The sequence below is a fragment of the Anticarsia gemmatalis genome, chromosome 16 (genome assembly GCF_050436995.1).
Source record: "Anticarsia gemmatalis isolate Benzon Research Colony breed Stoneville strain chromosome 16, ilAntGemm2 primary, whole genome shotgun sequence".
Classification (NCBI taxonomy): domain Eukaryota; kingdom Metazoa; phylum Arthropoda; class Insecta; order Lepidoptera; family Erebidae; genus Anticarsia; species Anticarsia gemmatalis.
Genome location: NC_134760.1, coordinates 1,251,321 through 1,269,382, shown reverse-complemented (window position 1 = coordinate 1,269,382; position 18,062 = coordinate 1,251,321). Strand labels below are relative to the sequence as shown.

At 33.1% G+C, this 18,062-nt stretch overlaps 1 protein-coding gene across 2 annotated transcripts in view; it reads left to right on the top strand.

Annotated features, from left to right (window-relative positions):
* Window positions 1-18,062, top strand: part of Shaw (potassium voltage-gated channel shaker cognate w) — a 103,790-nt gene that overhangs the window by 47,051 nt on the left and 38,677 nt on the right. The window lies entirely within an intron of this gene.

The window sequence follows — 18,062 nt, the reverse complement described above, 5'->3', positions numbered from 1 at the left end:
GTAGGCTATTACTTAACTACAAAGTCCACTAATTTTTACTTATTGTTAGTGATCAACCTGTATCAAAAGTTTTTAAAGCGCCAATAGACTCTTCGTAAGGCGACTTTTATTATAATTACAAGAACTTTAGATTGATTTTGAAAGCACGGATATAATATACTCAGCTCGAATACCACTGAAAGGTCGAATATCTAAGAAATGTGTGTTTTAGTTAAGAATTTCTTGGTAACACGCTTGAGTATGGTAACATGCTCAGTAAATTAATATTGGTTCTTTGCCGTAACGTACAAACATTTAAAACGTGGGTGTACCTCTGGCAAGTTTTTCGAAGAAACCAAACTTGTAATATTTCGCTTACGTTTACTCATCTTTTTCCATTTGACCTTTATTGTGTTATTATCTGTTTTTCTACCTGTATGATGGGATGATGTATTGATTATTTTAGTATAGCTTATTGTCGTTCCTCTTGGAAAATCGAACAGCGCCTATCTTAGAATTAAAAACTCCATCAAAACGGTTTGTCTCTTCCTAATTTTTGAATTCGTATAAGTGGGTGACATTTCTAAGCGTTCTATCACGTGAACACTATTTGTAAGCCACTATGCTGTACATTGTTTTATGTCTAGAATAAAGTGATGAACACGTCAAAGCAGCAATGTACTGAAATAGTGACCATCATTAATTTGACATACACTAGTGTTCAACTTACACCACGTCGGCATCTCTGCTACTATTATAAATGCAAGGTACTTCACGTATTGCCACATTGCCAATCTTTCTTTTTATGAGATTTGGCATAAGGAGAAGAAAAGTAGTAAAGTATCAAATAAGCGAAGTATTTTTTTAAAATATATTCTCGCTTCTCTAAATTGCGAGCTGTCAGTCAGCTCCACAGTGAGTGGTTATGAATGATGATCGTTGTATTCACAGCTATTAACTTCAGCAACATGCTATAAGCATACTGCTAAATATAACTGCTGTTATAACAGTCTAGCATAAAGTTTACTAACACAAATAGTAATAAACTTGCCAAACACGTAACAATGTAACAAGAGACGTTGTAAACAGAATTACAGCAATTTTATGAGCGAATGCAACAATGCAGTCCAAACAAATTATACTTCGAGTTTAATTTCAAAGGATATTACGTTTATTTTGTTAGTTTTGAGATCTAGATGGACTGAGATATTCTTATTAAAGTTTGTTCTTGAAATTACTGAAGCAAAATGCTACTATCACTATAGTTCAACAACTTAGTAAAAAGTCTTGTTTACAGGGTCTGCGACGGTTTATGCCATTAATAGACTCTGCCTTGGAGTTGTCAGACGATAGGTAAAGTCAAGTAATAATACTTATGCAGTGCATGTTTCCAGCCCAATTTATTCTATAATTGTATATTTGTGAAAGCACCTTAAAAGTCAACGTTGGACTGAACTTAAAAATCAAAAAAAGACCACTTAATAATTCGGAAATGTTTTCTTTGCGAATGGAATCGTGAGTAATAATAACTAGTGGGTAGATCCCGGAACCATTTAATATTCACGAAAGTTACCACCTACAAGCTAATATCATGAAGGATTCCAATTTCCTTATTTCATTCAGTAGGTATATTGACAAACGTAATACGTGTGTACGTGCCTTTATGGCTTGCAGTGACTAGAATAATAAGTAACGTTAGAGTGCGTTTGTATCAAAAATGTGTGAGGGAGCAAAGCGGTGCGGTGCACGAAACATTACGCTAATAGAATTTCGTTTAGATATGGTGTTGTTTTGCACTGCTAACCTTTTTTTCTTTGCTTAATTATAGCAATTTGTATTCATATAGTAATGCTTATTCCATCGTATTAAATAATGGATTAATTTGATGATATTATGTATTAGTAATATCATCAAATTATTATTTTTTTGAGAGATATTAGTCATATAATAATAATATGCTTTGTTATGTTTAAAATACTTAACACTTCAATTTTGTTGCAGTGTACATTTTGCTAAAATTTAAGCAATTTGGATGATTATTTTTTTCATCAAGCAAAACTGATCTTTGTATTAGCAGCACGCGTTATGAGCGAGTTCTGAAAGCAGTAAAGGAGACATATCATGGCTATTGCTACTGATAGTTTCACGCACCGCTTAGCTGCCTCTCTCATCTTCTATAGAGACGCAGCCTTAGTGAGAAAGAAATAGCAGGTGTAGGGGTGGATTGGTAATACTTGTAATGTTACCGCACGAGTGATTCTTATAGCAATAGTAAATACTGATAGTAGGTTTGTATGCAATTGAATGGAAATGATGTGCAAGTGTAGTAACAACACGTTCAAAACTTAGTATCAAAGCCAATGTTTCTCTAGACCTTAATTAAATTGTATTTTTATTATAAAAAAGTGTTTTTTTGGTGTTTAATGAGTTAGCCATTATTAGATTTATTTCCCATCTCACCTAATAGTGAATGACGATGGCCAATGAGTATGTTACATGACGTTCTAAGACACACACTTATTATTCTTTTTTGGAAAAGATTCTGCGTCAAGAAAATGTTTTTTTAAAACAATCTTATAAGTACCATTTTACTAGTTAAAAACCTCGATAAACAACACCGAACAACTGCAAGGTCTTGGGCCAGATCTTTTCTAATCATATTCTTCGAAGTACTTAGAGATGTCACTTGTCACTGCGGTTAATTTCAGGTTTCTATAAAATACGTATAAATACAGCAGTGAACTATTTCGAGGAAAAACTAGTCACGAGTTTGCAATATTCCAACGTCAATAAATCATTGAATTATTTACGACTGGACTAATAGTTTTATTGAACAAACATTTGTGTGCTCATAACAATTTAGCGCTTCATAAATCTTCTGCCTACAGTCACTGTCGTATTTGGCAACAACTTTATCCATCTGGCTATTTTGTGCCTCGTTTACACTGAATAGAATGAATTTTGTGGATAATAAATCGACAGTCCTACTTTTCTCATATAAGAGTGTCCAAAAAAGTTTACTTTAAGTGTGTATTCATAGCGAAAACTGTACATAGTACAATTCAACAAAAACGTAACTTCGCACAAAATTTCGATAGATCCTTAACACGATTTATTGATTTCGAAGCTTCTTTCGTATCTTTTGAACATACAGCTACAACAATTCGTGAAAGAACGAAAGCATGATAGTTATAAAACATTTTAATTTTAACGAAGCTTCGGATTAATGAAACTTTGTAGTCTCGTCGTCATCGCGAAGATAATTACACATATACCTATAAATTAAAAACACATAGCCTTACCTGACCCAAAAAAAGACATAAGGAAATCGAATTCATGAGACCTATGCACAGTGGTAGCAGTCCGGTGACCATTGTACCACAGTCGTCTAAAAATTTTCCGTACCATTTCGAAATTCATGTTTCTACCAAAATAAAGATATAAGCAAAAGTCATACAAGAGAAAGTAAGTCAATATGTGACACTAATGTAAACGAACCATAAGAAATATAATAATCAATGGCTTACGAAAACGGACTGTCTTTTATTACACAGGGAAATTTCCATGCACACGTCAACAAGCCAAAATCAGCCTTAGTTCAATCACTATAGAGTTCATAGTCTAATGGAAATGACATATGGGGATGGATAGGATGAATGTACAGAGAAATAGGCTAAGTTATTTATGGTTTTCAATATTTCAATGTGATCAAGGTAGTAATTGGAATATGTCCAGAAATTTCTTTATTCCTTGGAGAATGTACGAATTAGATTTGACTAGAAAATAAATAGTTCTCTGGATATAGATTAACTTTACAACTGTAACTTATTGTTCCCGTGGGGTTAAAGTAGAATTGTATTAATTACCAGCCATTTTATTCCATTAAGAATTTCTTTAAAAACAAGTGTATTAATCACCAGTATAACTTATAAAAAGAAGAGATTTTTGTAATTTGCGACACATTTCCGTCAAAATCTCCGAAATAAATATATCGTTGAGTCTTTAGAGTCTAGACTAGTAACATTTTAAAATCTAAATATTATGTATAACTCGAAGGTGAGTGCTGACTGACTGACATAGTGCTCTATCAACGCACAGCCCAAACTACTGGGCGGATCGCGTTGAAATTTGGCATGCAGGTAGATGCTATAACGTAGACATCCGCTAAGAATTACGATTTCGATCAGTTTCACTTTCACCCCCAAGAAGATTGAATAGGGGATGAAAGTTTGTATGAAAATTCTGTCCTAAGTAACAAAACACGTGAACGAAGTCGTGGGCAAAAGCTCGTTTTATAAAAATATCGATTGTAATGTGCTGCCCTGTATAACTCAATATAAACAAATAATAAATCTTATCAAAATACAGGTGTTTCTCTTAAGACTGAAACTTGCGATGAAACGTATCAGTCAAAGGCACATGATTGGTACAAATAAAACATACGGATTGATTTGAGCAAACACTCAGCTTAAATATAAATCAAATCAAACGAAATTATTTTAAAATTTTGTTGCTAGAAGATTAAATCAGGATTTTTCGCTACTAAACTTTCGACTTTCGACAAATTTTGTATTAAAAATCTGATCAGCGCCTCCAGCGGACGCCATGGGAACTATTATTCAAGTAAATTTTGAATGTCAAACTCTCGATACTCGATAGTGGTGACTGTAGAGAACTGTACTAAAGCTTTGAAAACGAACATGATAAGATCCAAATATACTATTTCCACCGAAAATATACCACATAATTTACTCAAAAATAGTGCCCAATATTATGTATTTCAGTTCCATGTTCAATGGCAACACGACAATGACTTTACGATGTACAATACCGTAGTTTTAAGAAGCCGTTGTTCGTAAAATAATCATATCGCTATGTCTATTTATGCAATACATTACAGAATAGCTTCCCCGAAGTAAAATCGAAGTACCTATAAAACACAATAACAATAAAACATACTCATATAAAACTGTATAAAACGTCGACCTCGCCCTAAAAGTTATTTTAAACATATGAAACTCTAAAACCGGTTACGAAACTAAACTCATTGCACATAAACTACAGATGTTATCAAAAGTTGTAAATTTAGACTAGGGTTTAAAATAAATCACAAAGTAATTGTTTACTTCTCAGTCCGTATAGATCCGCTTTCAGATATACATAAATTGTTAGGATTTATTTTTGTACTAGCTGACCCGCGCAACTTCACTTGCGTCCAATAAGAGAGAATGGGTGAAATTTTTCCCCGTTTTTGTAACATTTATTATTGGTACTGTGCTCCTTTTGGTCGTAGCGTGATGATATATAGCCTATGTCCTTTCTCGGGTATCAAAATATCTCCATACCAAATTTCATGCGAATTGGTTCAGTAGCTTAGGCGTGATTGAGTAGCAGACAGACAGACAGAATAACTTTCGCATTTATAATATTAGTATGGATTTGGTGTTTTAGCTACACTATAAAAGTAGAATAAATTTACTCCATTACAGTTGAATATCTCATGAAAGTAATTCGGCATTCTAGTTTCTACTAGTGTATGCTACAATTTATAAAATGGTTGTTGACTTTGAGAAAGAACTCAAACTTCACTATGAATTTCCGATCAATAAATGAAAATAGCAGGAAATAAAACAAAAAATCTAAGTAGATATCAAAATTAATTAAAAAGATTCATAGTTCAAAGTCCCTTATGATCTTTCTTTATACGAAAAAATACGTAGACAGTCCTTCTCATCTGTGACCTTTTCTCTCAATTCAAAGATGTACTAAACAGGTTGCACAAAGCAATCAATGGGGTAGCCTTTGATGCGGTCAGCTCTTTGCACCCGTTTGTTGTTAATTAACACAGAAGCAATAGGCAAAATCAAAGGCGTTTGATCGATTTGAAGTAATACAAAACTAGAGACACTACACTTCAGAGGCACCCATAGCCAGTTGCGCTCACCGGTCGGTAAACAATCTCTGGGTTAAACAGCACTTGATGCGGTCTTTCCATAGATGGGTGACATAGCGGTACTTGAACTGGCCGTCTCCGTGCTTCCGAGGGCAAGTAAAAAGTGGGCCCCGGTGGTCTATTAAGATAACAATCGTTTAGCCATGTCAAATCCCTCCGGGCTTGAACAACTTCGACACTGGGTTGACCACTAACCATAAGATAAGAAAGAAAGAAGTACACGAACGATTACAAGGCGTAAGTAAAATATGCCTATAGACAAAACTTTTCCTGTTTTGCCAAAATCTGTTTCTACTTATTCCATTCTACCAAGTCCTAATGTTACAATTTTATCAACGTCTTTTCCACCAAAGCATTAATTTCGATCAGCCTAGCCTTCAATACGATTCTCCATTTATTTTTGTTTATTGTACTATTTCAGCACTTCCAAATAAATCGTAATGTATTTACATATTCTCGCTGATCGACCTTGAAATTAGCACGTGGTTTTACTTCCTAAGATTTTTTATTTGTGGAAAATTTTCTACACGGCGTATTATTAGAATACACTGTACTTGATATTTTGTATACTAAAATACGGGCTTTAGACATCCAGGTAACATTTTTGTTACAGTTATTTGAGTCATCGGTTTGATCTGCTGATTAGATTTTTTATACATACATAATTATGTACATCCAGTATATTAAGTCCTTTTGCCAAAAACATAGGCAGAAACCAAAGAACGCCACTTGGTCCGTCCTTATAAACTTCTTTTGCCTCATCTACACATCTTGTCACAATCACTCTTTTGTGAACCTCGATCCCTGTTCTTATGCTACCCAATAATTTTGAATTATTAATCAATAATGATGGTAATGACTGAGTTACAAAAATAAATCTGTGAGACTTACTTAATCATTCAAAAATATACATTCAGATTTACATTGATATATTTTAACATGAACCAAATATGTAAGTTCCCAGGCAAGAGTTAACAACAATATTTTTGCAAAATATATAATGATAAAGTTTTCACAAAAGCAAATATTCAACCGACATATTTTATTACATTATGAAGATGTTACGCAGAAATTATACATAAATCTGTTCAACGTTTTAAATCATAAAACTTTTGGAAGGATGTGAAATATAACCGACGTACGACGCAATAAAATTTTTAAAGCAATATCTTTCCTGAACAAAATGCTGTATTAAAGTAAATAAATTTATTCCTAGATCAGAGTGGAATACAAGCTTCCGAGAATACGTACATTTTACATTTAATATGACGCTTCGAACGGATAGATTTGCAAGGTCAGATGCAATTACAGTTCTTCCCAGTTTGTAGGTTTTATTTACAATTTTGTTTCAATTGAATGTGTTGCTAAAAATATACTTGAACATTTTGGATCTTTCTAGTAGTAACATCTGTTTTATTTTTACGCTTGAGTAAATGTTTTGGAGTTGAGTCAGTTTTTACTCTAAATATGACAACTCATCATTCAATTAATTTTCTAACACAGCTATCTTTGGATCTTTGTTATCATTATATTATAATCTTTTGTTGATAGATCTTTAATTGCTATTTAAAATTCATGGTAGCAGTGTAGTAGTCAACCTTTTTTGTAATAAACCTACGAATAATTATCTACAGTTTATTGTATATTCAGCTTTGGGGGGCGTATAAAGTAGAATCATTACCAATTAATACCAAATCTTACAGTTCTATTATTTTACAATCCCCACTAGTGGCTAACGATTTTGACAACCAAACACACAAAAATAAATTTAATATGATAATTTTAAATATCAAAATCTTTTTTCTCGCCCACTCTACAAAAATATACGTAGATCCGCTCGGACGTTGCAAAGTAAACAAAGAAACGATGAATACCTAATGTGTCCTTCAATTCGATTTAGATTTCCTAACTTTATTTTTATAAGAAAGAAAATATTGGTAAGCTTGGCTCAATGTAAGATACCGAATCCATGGCTTTGTGTATGAACTTTAAATAACTATGATCAGACCAAATTCTTGCTTCGCAAACTTAATATGGACAATGTAACTTACGCCAAAATGCCAAACAAACCGAAGTAAAATATATGACCAAGCTGTTTACCCAATAACTGCGAGCTCCTTTTACTAACTCTACGTGAAATGATTTCTCGGAGATTAAAATATCCTATGCCTTAATAAAAGTTATTAATTGTGACAAATTTTATTGAAACTATTAAAAAGTTTATCGTCATCGTCTAATGAATAACCAACCTTGCACATAATATATTCGACAGATTATTATTAAAGAACGCAAAAATTTATGCAGACATACATAAAATCACACTTTCTTCCCATTTGAGTACGCAGAGACGAGAGCAAATATTAAAGTTAAGATCGTTTATTAGCATCAGTTTAGTTACAGACAAACGCTTTAACAAATACCAAATCTCATCTATAACCGTATATGGAATTTCATTCGTTCACAATTCGAGCATTTTATTCGTTAACATGTTCCTTAGCCATATTTAACGCACTGAAGCTACATAGGCCCGTGCGTGACTCAAGCCTAAACAATTCATACAAATGTGTTGGTTTTTCTAAAATTAACAAAATGTTTCAATTAATTTCATTTACATTTCACTTTAGTCGAACAAATGTTTGGACTAATGTAATAATTTAACTGTTGTAACTGATTTTATGAAGGCGTTGAAATGTGGTATTGTGTGATAATGGGTATACCACACATGGGAAGTTTTAACCAAATTGATTTTTTAATTAGCTTTATAGATTTTTGGAAGTAAGTACTAGTATGCGTAAAGTCACACGAAAAAGCAAGAAAGAGCAAAGTACCTTCCATTCCATATTGAACGCGGTCAAAAAAATCTTGGGCAACCCACACACTGTCATTTGATTCCAAACTAAGCAGACTTTACTATGGTAACTAAAAAACTCATGTACATACTTATATACTTCGAAGTACATTACAATTTACAACCAGGTAACAATAAGGTTCAAATCATAATATTTGTCTAGTAAAGCAAGTTAAATTTTTGTTACATCACATAGTGCAAACCTCACGAATTCCTAAAGCAAAAGCATAAAAAAATCAAACAAAATTAACTACCGATTCGCTTCAATAAAGAGAATTTACGACGAAATTCTCAAAAGCATTCAGATACTTTAAAACTGGTAGTGCAAAGTACGTTAAACATTCGTGAATCACTGAAACCATTTATTATTCAGTAAGTGCAATGAGCTCAACCGTACATCAACGCCTTCTGAAATATATTCTTTCAGCAATGCGAATTGTCATTAATAGTCATGATGTTTGTTTCACATTTTTTCACGACCCCATTTTAACTCGTCAGGCTTTTACGATAACGCAACAATAAATATCTTCTGAATAATGTATATGAGTGTGATTTAATATTACAAATTGTGTAAATGGGACCCGTTGAGTGACAGCCTTTGGAAGAAGTGAACATGATGGGCGCTCAAATTTGATTTCGGATATTATGGGGGACTGAAAAATATGACGTGGTTATGATGGGAGTGCTGAAGATATAGTGAAAATAAATGATAGAAATAACCATATGACAAGGATTATTATCAATTGCACGTATGCTATTTATTAACTGTTGGTCCAACATTAATTATTGTAATATCTTAGATACATTGTAAGCAATATATTTATTAAAAAAAAATGCTAAGTAACACTTACGTAATGTAATAGTCATACTAATGACTTATTTAAAATAAAAGTAATATTGTTTGTTTTGGAAAAAATAGAAACAAAAAGATAAATAATAATGTCCTCCTAGCCAATATACGGCTACAGCGGTCAGTTTCATTGAAACTGGCCAGCTGTGCAGGACTTTGTTTATAGTGTCCAAGTGTGTGCACAATACACAGGTACACTCTCTTATTCCATCATCTGGTGGGACGGATAACCGACACGACCAGTGAGAGGTCAGGCGCAGGACCGACGGCTTTACGTGCTCTCCGAGGCACGGAGGTCTTCGACCTTAACTTCCCAACTCCGGGCAATCTTTGGACTTTTTGGCCCGACCCAGGATTCGAACCCGAGACCTCTCGCACGGCAGCCGCATATACTACCGACCGCGCCACAGAGGCAATTGAAGTCGAAGACAAAAAAGATAAATAGAAATAAAAACAATAGAGGTCATTGAAAATTTTTAATTCTGAAACTGAAGATAAGTTTAATACTATAATTCTTAACCCTATTTAATCAATCTAGAATCTTAATATTGTAAATCAAAATGCCAAAAAATACCTTACCTCGTAACAAACATTATCAAGAGCAGCTAAGACAAGACCATTTTAATAGAAGCAACCAAAGCTACAAATATTTCAATAGATCTAATAAAATACATACATCCAAATTATCACGCCTTTTTTCCAAAGAGGTAGGGGGAAACCAAAGAACGCCACTATAAAATGTAATAAAATATTTCATTTCAAATATAGCGATGCCAATGTCAATACGCCTCAAAGCCCATCGCTTATTATCTAAGCCTCATCAATAAAATTGATTACATTAGTCCCGATTTTAATTACAGCGTCTATAACTTAGTGGTTAATTAAACCATCTTCTGAACAAATCAATTTAGATGTAGTCAGTTTGATTTTGTCGGTTTCATTAAATTAAATTAGAATTAACTCTTTGATGTCTAATTCGTGGCCTGTTGTTAGTTAATTTAGATTTTGACCTTTTAGTGGTGAGTTATTTTGATGTTAAAGGAATAATGTGTGAATGTTAACATTTTATAAAATTTAATAAAAAAACAGGTTTGTTTAAAAATTTTCAAGGGTCTAATTTTGGTTGCAAAATAATGATAAAGAATGTGTTAATAAAATATGACAAAGTCGTCAATAAAAAAATATATTTGGTGACAATAGGTTAAGCCTAAACGGACATGGCGGAATGACTTGGAACACGTCTAAATAAATGCCTAGACGGAACTGCAAACCTAATATTTAGGAGGAATAGGATTAAAGACAGGCCTTTGCCTAGCTGTGCAACACTGAATTAGTCTATTTAAACACACATCCAAAATAAAAGCAAATATATTTGCTCTAAAAATCTGATATTTTAAAAACACAAACGTTATTTTACAGTCGCTTTTCACGTGATTGACTTCTCGCATGTCCATCAGAGTCACGTTACTTATATTTAACAACTACCTACATACAAAGTTGCAAACCTTTTATTACGAGCATGCTTCTTTTCATAGAACATTTGCATGTTTTCAATCATTTGCAGTCACATTCACGATATAATCGGGTAACCACATATCAGTTGTCTGTCTGTGTCTTCTGAAAAATGGTTTTCGCGATGGCGGTGACAGGAACACGTGTGTATATTTGTATTTTTGAATTACGTAGCATGTGATGAGCAGTTTAAGGTAGTCGTCAGTCTATTTATATTTGCAAGCGATATTGTCGGGGTTAACTTAAAAGGGTGAAAGTTTTTGATCCTCACAGTTGTTTTTAATATTTCAGAACTATTTTAAATATACATATTTCATGTGTCTGAACGTAGGACTATTTTATAAAAATAATACCCAAGCCACAAATAAATCTTCCACGATAATTAATTAAAATAAACATTCTACAATCAAATACGGACTGCAAACCGCAATCGCTGCTTTTCGTCACAACAACTTAAGCGCTCTATTGCAGTTGCAGTCGCTGCCGGAATTACCATAATACAATCTATGCTAATATTCTCAAGCTGAAGAGTTTGTTTGTTTGATTGTTTGTTTGTTTGAACGCGCTAATCTCAGATACTACAAGTCCAATTTGAAAAAAACTTTAATTGTTAGATAGCCCATTTATCGAGGAAGGCTATATATCATCACGCTACGACTAATAAAAGCAGAGTACCAGTAAAAAATGTTTTGAAAACGGGGAAAAATTCACCCATTCTCTCTAATGTGACGCAAGCAAAGTTGCGCGGGTCAGCTAGTGTTCAATGTAAAGCGACTGCAAACGGCTGCAGTCGTGTTAATGCCGTCAGCAGACTGAAGTTATTTGTGAAATAGTACAATTTACTTATTTATTTGTAAAGATCTCAACCACATAAGATTTATTATTGGCAAGGGAAATTTGTTTTAAACGAAATGTCTTGTTACAATAACAAAATACCGCCTGTTGTCTCACTATTCAAGCACTAAAATAAGATAAGACAGAACATTTATTCGTAAGTTAGAACGACTGAGAAACGTACTCATTTCCAAGATAATGAATACGAGGCCATTATTTCGATTAACTTAAAATAGTGGTTGAAATAAAAATGCAAGCCTTAGAAAGTAAAGGCACAATCTCATTAGATTTCGCAGTGAAGCCTCCCACAGGATTTGCAAGTAAATAACAGTGAGAACCGGATCATACCAGATTACTGAATTTCGGAGCTGCGTTTTAACGTGACTGAGAATATTTTTGTAGAATAAAAAATAACTGACGTTTTCATTATAGGAGATGAATTTATGTGTTTTGTGTTATGCAATTCACACTCACTGGCATGTTAAAATAAGCATTGTTGTATTTCCTTGTATAATAACTAAATAACTTATAAAATTCTGATATGAACCTGGAAATAAACGTTCTTAAATTTATGAAAAGCGATTAGCGTGGTGCCACATTTGTAAAGTAACGTTTATAATTAAGCGATAATGTGAAAAAATCTAGTCTTTCTTCCAAATTTCGCTTGAGTGCTACTCCTTTCTGGACTTCTATTTCAAACGTATTGGCAATACTTATGACATTGTGATGTGTAGTGTAGACGCAATGCAAATATCACGTAAACAAACGTTGAAAAAGGCCTATTTAGCTTTTCAAAAGGCTTTCGCATAAAACTAGAAAGCTAAAAGTGGCAAAAATGACAAAAGTACAGTTCCATACTCATAAAACCATCGTTGCATACTAAATCTAATTAAAAACGTCATACGAAAACCGCCAGCTTTTGCTAAAACGCCGAAATGGTACTTCATAAAATCACAAAAATAGCGGTTTAATTTTCAAAAAGGTCTCTTCAAACAATTGCACGACAAAAGCTGTTGACAAAAAGCAGAATGTACATAAAACGAGGCAAAAACTAGTTTTAAAAAAACCTTCAAAATAACTGTTATAACGCAACGTTCGTTACCCAAATAACTGTTATTATAAGTTATTTTTAAGCACCGCTGCACAAACTGATATGGCTGAATTGTGGCGTTGTAAAATAATTTTAATATGAAATTTACTTGCGTTTTATATTGGGCTGGACAAGACTTTTTGTAAAGAAGGACTGGAGGCTTTTTGGCGCGTTATTTTCTGAGTTACTGCACTTTAACTGTATATAACGTTCGGAAACGACCACATAAAGGATACCATTTGTTTAAAACGGGTAAATAAAGGAGGGAGATATTCATCCAGTTAACTTGTAAGGCTTAACAGCAATTTTTCTGTCTGCTATATTGTACAAGCAAAAAGACAAAATGATGTTTCGTAAAATAACACCTAATAATAAACAACACAAATATTGCCAAAAACTTGATTTCCAACGAGACTCGCTAATTGTATTTGATCTCAAAATACGTGCCAACGGTTAATAATTTTCAATAACTTTTACCGGCCTTTGCTACATTAGAATTAAACATAATATAAAAATATTCATTAGCACGTTTTATTATAACATCCTACTAATACTATAAATGCGAAAGTTTATGATAATTAATGAATGTATGTATGTATGGATGTTTGTAACTATTTCACGCAAATACTACTCATCTGATTACGATGAAATTTAGTACGTAGGTAGCTCCAGACCCAGAATAACACACAGGCTACTTTTTCGCGGGCGGCCTCTACTAAGAAATAAAGTAATTTTTTTTTTGTTTATTTTTTTATAATAACATTCCAACCAAAGAACCATACATCTGTGATCAAAACTTCAAACCAAAAACTGAATAAAAACAAAGAAATCAACCTCTTAAAGATAGCACAGAATCTCTTAAACGAAGAACAAAACAATATTATAACAACTCATATGAATATTCAACGTGTTCGCAACTAAATCGGAGTTTCGGCGCTAATTACCAAAGTCACAGTTGAACTTTGCTCTCTCCAATTATATTAGACTACATGTGTATTGAATTTTGTATGAATTTCAGTTCGGAATGTATGGTGACGACGTTTTCAATTACGACTATAGGTAAACGTAAACGTACAGTACTTGGATTCAATTGAAACCATCGAGTGTCAAGCTTTTGATATTTAAAATGTACTGCAAAAATAATTTCTATGACGTCCGCTAGAGGCGCCGAACCGTAGCACGATTCTCTACAGTCGGCACTTTCGAGTATCGAGAATTTGACATTTAGAATGTACTGCAAAAATAGTTTCTACGACGCCCGCTAGAGGCGCTACCGTTACCGTTTGTCATACAAAATTCCGTAAAATCCTTTACTTGATACTGTCGAATAGCAGCACATTATTATTTTAACATACATACATAGGTAAATACATTCATAAACAAAATCTGGCGGAATTAAACAAAATTTTACGTGACCTTCTCGATTGTCTATACGAACTTATGTCTATAAGAATTACAATATAACCATACTATTAGTTGACGGTTATGTACCATTAGTTTAACAATGCATATATGCGAATGCTGCGATAGCTGAAAACTCAAATAGATTCTTAACTACTTTCCTCATCTAAAATCGCTGGCTGCAAAGATCTGAATGCAATTTGCGAAACAATCAGACCCAATACCAACTGAATAGTGAAACGATCTGATTATTCTGTCAGGTTTTCCTAAAATCAGCATCAATTTACGTTAGTCCATACTTGTATTTTAATTTACCCGATACATATAAAAATTAATAAAATAAATGTCATCATGAAATACTAACTTAAGTTCTACAATCATTACTTATTTTAAAACGGAAGACCGATCGAACACACCAATTCTGCCGTCGTAAATGTAAACACAGTAACTTAAGTTACTGTGTTTATAGTTTGTTTAGTTCTTTGGAATCAGGAGACCGCGGGCTATTTGAGAAAGTTTTCGGTTTGTCTGTACGATGGATAGTTACCGAAATACATTAAATAAAAACACAGTATTTTGACAAAAAAAACATTTTTTTAAATAAAAAATACAGTATCTGTGTTATTTTAAATTAAATAACAGTATCTCACTACTAACTGTGTTTTTTTAACGTGAATAGATTTTAATTTTTCTTTTTTTGCTTGATTATAACACGGCTTCTTCAGTTACTGTGATTGCGTGTAAAATATTGTTCAAAGATAAACAACAAATACTTGAATAAATCACAGTATCTCATTTACTGTATTACTGATTTTATACGTATTTCTAAGAAACATAGTTATAACACAGTATGTACATACTTACTGTGTCGTAATTCCCCTAATGTTAATATCTTTACAAAGTTACAACACAGTAATAGGTAAAACTTGGTTACAACACAGTAACCGTTGAGTTACCGTGTTGTAACTTAAAAAAGAAAAAAATATTATATTATTACCCTAGCTTAAAACACATTATCTAATTTTATTATTTATACAATAATAATATAATAGATATATATATACAGAATCAAAGATTTAACTATATACTAACACTAGCTGACCCGCGCAACTTCGCTTGCGTCACATAAGAGAGTTGCATCATAATTTTCCTCGTTTTTGTAACATTTCTTATTGCTTCTCTGCTCCCTTTGGTCGTAGCGTGATGTTATATAACCTAAAGCCTTCCTCGATAAATGGTCTATCTAACACTGAAAGAATTTTTCAAATTGGACCAGTAGTTCCTGAGATTAGCGCGTTCAAACAAACAACTCTTCAGCTTTATAATATTAGTATAGATTAAAAGTTGCATGAAATAATATACAATAATTAGTATCTTCATGAGAGCAAAAATTAACCATTAAACTTCAACCGCGTTTTTCTCAAAACGCATATTTTGAAGTTACTGTGTTTAGATTTACGACGGCAGAATTAGAAAATAAAACTAATTATAAAAGCAGAACTCGTAAGAAGGCATCATAACCAGCCATCAAAGTCATGGTGAACACGGTTGCCATGGTAACGTGATATAAACAAACCACCTGGAACTTCGGTACAAGGTGAAGAGAAACGCTCAATAGCGGTTAGCGTTGATTTTTCGTTTGGTTTACACTTGTTTAGTTTACGTGGCACTGCTTTTTATGAATTCCTATTTCCACATTCCTATTTTCTCTGTTTCTTGTTGAGGATTGCGACTACATAGGATAAAACTAAATTAATTACAAATTCAAATCATTTATTTCAGGCTACTGTCCATAGATAAATACCTCATTAAACAACCTTACTGAAACTCATGCTATTTTCTAAGGCAGCAATTTTTAAAAATCATACTTGTCTAGGACCTTCACCTGTGCTCCAATAATGGTGATTCAACCGCCACAGTCTACCAAAAAAACAAATATCTATATCAATTCAATTATTAGTATTGTAATTTTGTGAGAATGGATAGAAGTACATACCTACCTATGTTTCTTACTCTTTCACGCAAAATCACGCGCGAAAGCTAGTGCAGAATTTTAACAGTAATCCAATAACAAAAAAACTGTTTAAAAAAAGGTGACTGTCCATACATTATTTCGGTAGAAAATTCGAATCAAAGATCAATTTCTAATCATAGCCAATCATAAACTGGAAGAATTAAATCTATTTCATAATTTTCTTCTACAAAGTAACAACATTTCCATACAACATACCGTCAGTACCAAAAACGTTCTCATTTCGCTCACTTGGGAACTAAGCACCGGGTGTAGTGTGGCAATTAGTCATGTGACCTAAAACAACCTGGCGCTTGTCACCTCGACGGTGCTTCATGTAACAATGCACGTGGTAATGTGACTTGCGATGTTGGGAATTATAGGTTTTCAGCAGAATATACTATTAATATGGTTTTTCGATAAGATTGTTCTAGGGTTCAGTGCGTACGTATGCATAAAATCACGCCTCCTTTCTATAGAAAGCCACTTGGTACAATCTTTACATATTTATCTTGCTTCATTAATTAAAATCGTAAATAATTATTATATAATTTTTTTTTTGTTTTTTTTGTTAACCTGTACTGTCCCATTGTTGGGCAAAGGTCTCCCCCAAAATCTTCCACCGGTCCCTGTCATCGGCTATACTACGCCAATCCTCCAGATAGATGTCCAAGTCATCGCTCCAACGTTTTCGTGGCCTATATAAAATTTACACACTTTAAAAGCTTTAATCATAGTCATTGTCATTCTGTACCCTTGATGGCAAGAAACTACTTGTTCGGCAATTATATAAAATATTGATCACGTCTTGTAGATTTTTTTAAAACTATTGTGTTTATCATTATAAACAAATTATAGGGTTCATATATCATAATTTTCATACCAGTAGCAAAGAGATATGGATGGATGTAATTTTGTAGCAGCAATCATCACGGTACTGTTTTTAAAATAAGGCCAAAATACATTATTTATTTAGAGCAAAAATTGGCACTACTGTGTGAACATCAAATATTTAAGTACTACTACTAAAAATATATCATTACTGCAATTAATACCCAAATTCGATCGCCAAAACCTACACAATGCATCTATTTTTACAACAAAGTGTCATGGTATTTTTTAACCCTTCCCTGACATATTTAGCAGCTCTCACTGGGTACTAAGCGTCCGCGTCATTTAAAGGGTCAAGGTTTCATTTCATTGTTTACCTACTTTATTTGGGGAACCTTTTTGGACATTTATTGTCGATTCTTACGTCAGCCATGCTCAGTTTAGGACCGGAATTTTGGGACCTCATAAAACTTCGATATTTGGGATTTGGAGGATATACGTAACATGGATACTGGGCTTTTGGTTATATTTGGACGATAGCCGCGTATCGTGAATTTGTTTGCGAAGAAATTAACTTAAAATCTCGTACTTTATAATAGTAATATCTTCGTACTGAGTAATGGTCTTACATTTTTGCCTGTACAATTTAATTCAAATGTTAAGCATACTTAGGTAAAGAATACGTGATCGCGCTAATCTTTTTGTATTTACAAGCGATAATATAACGGTGCAAAGCTAAATAAAAAAAAATAT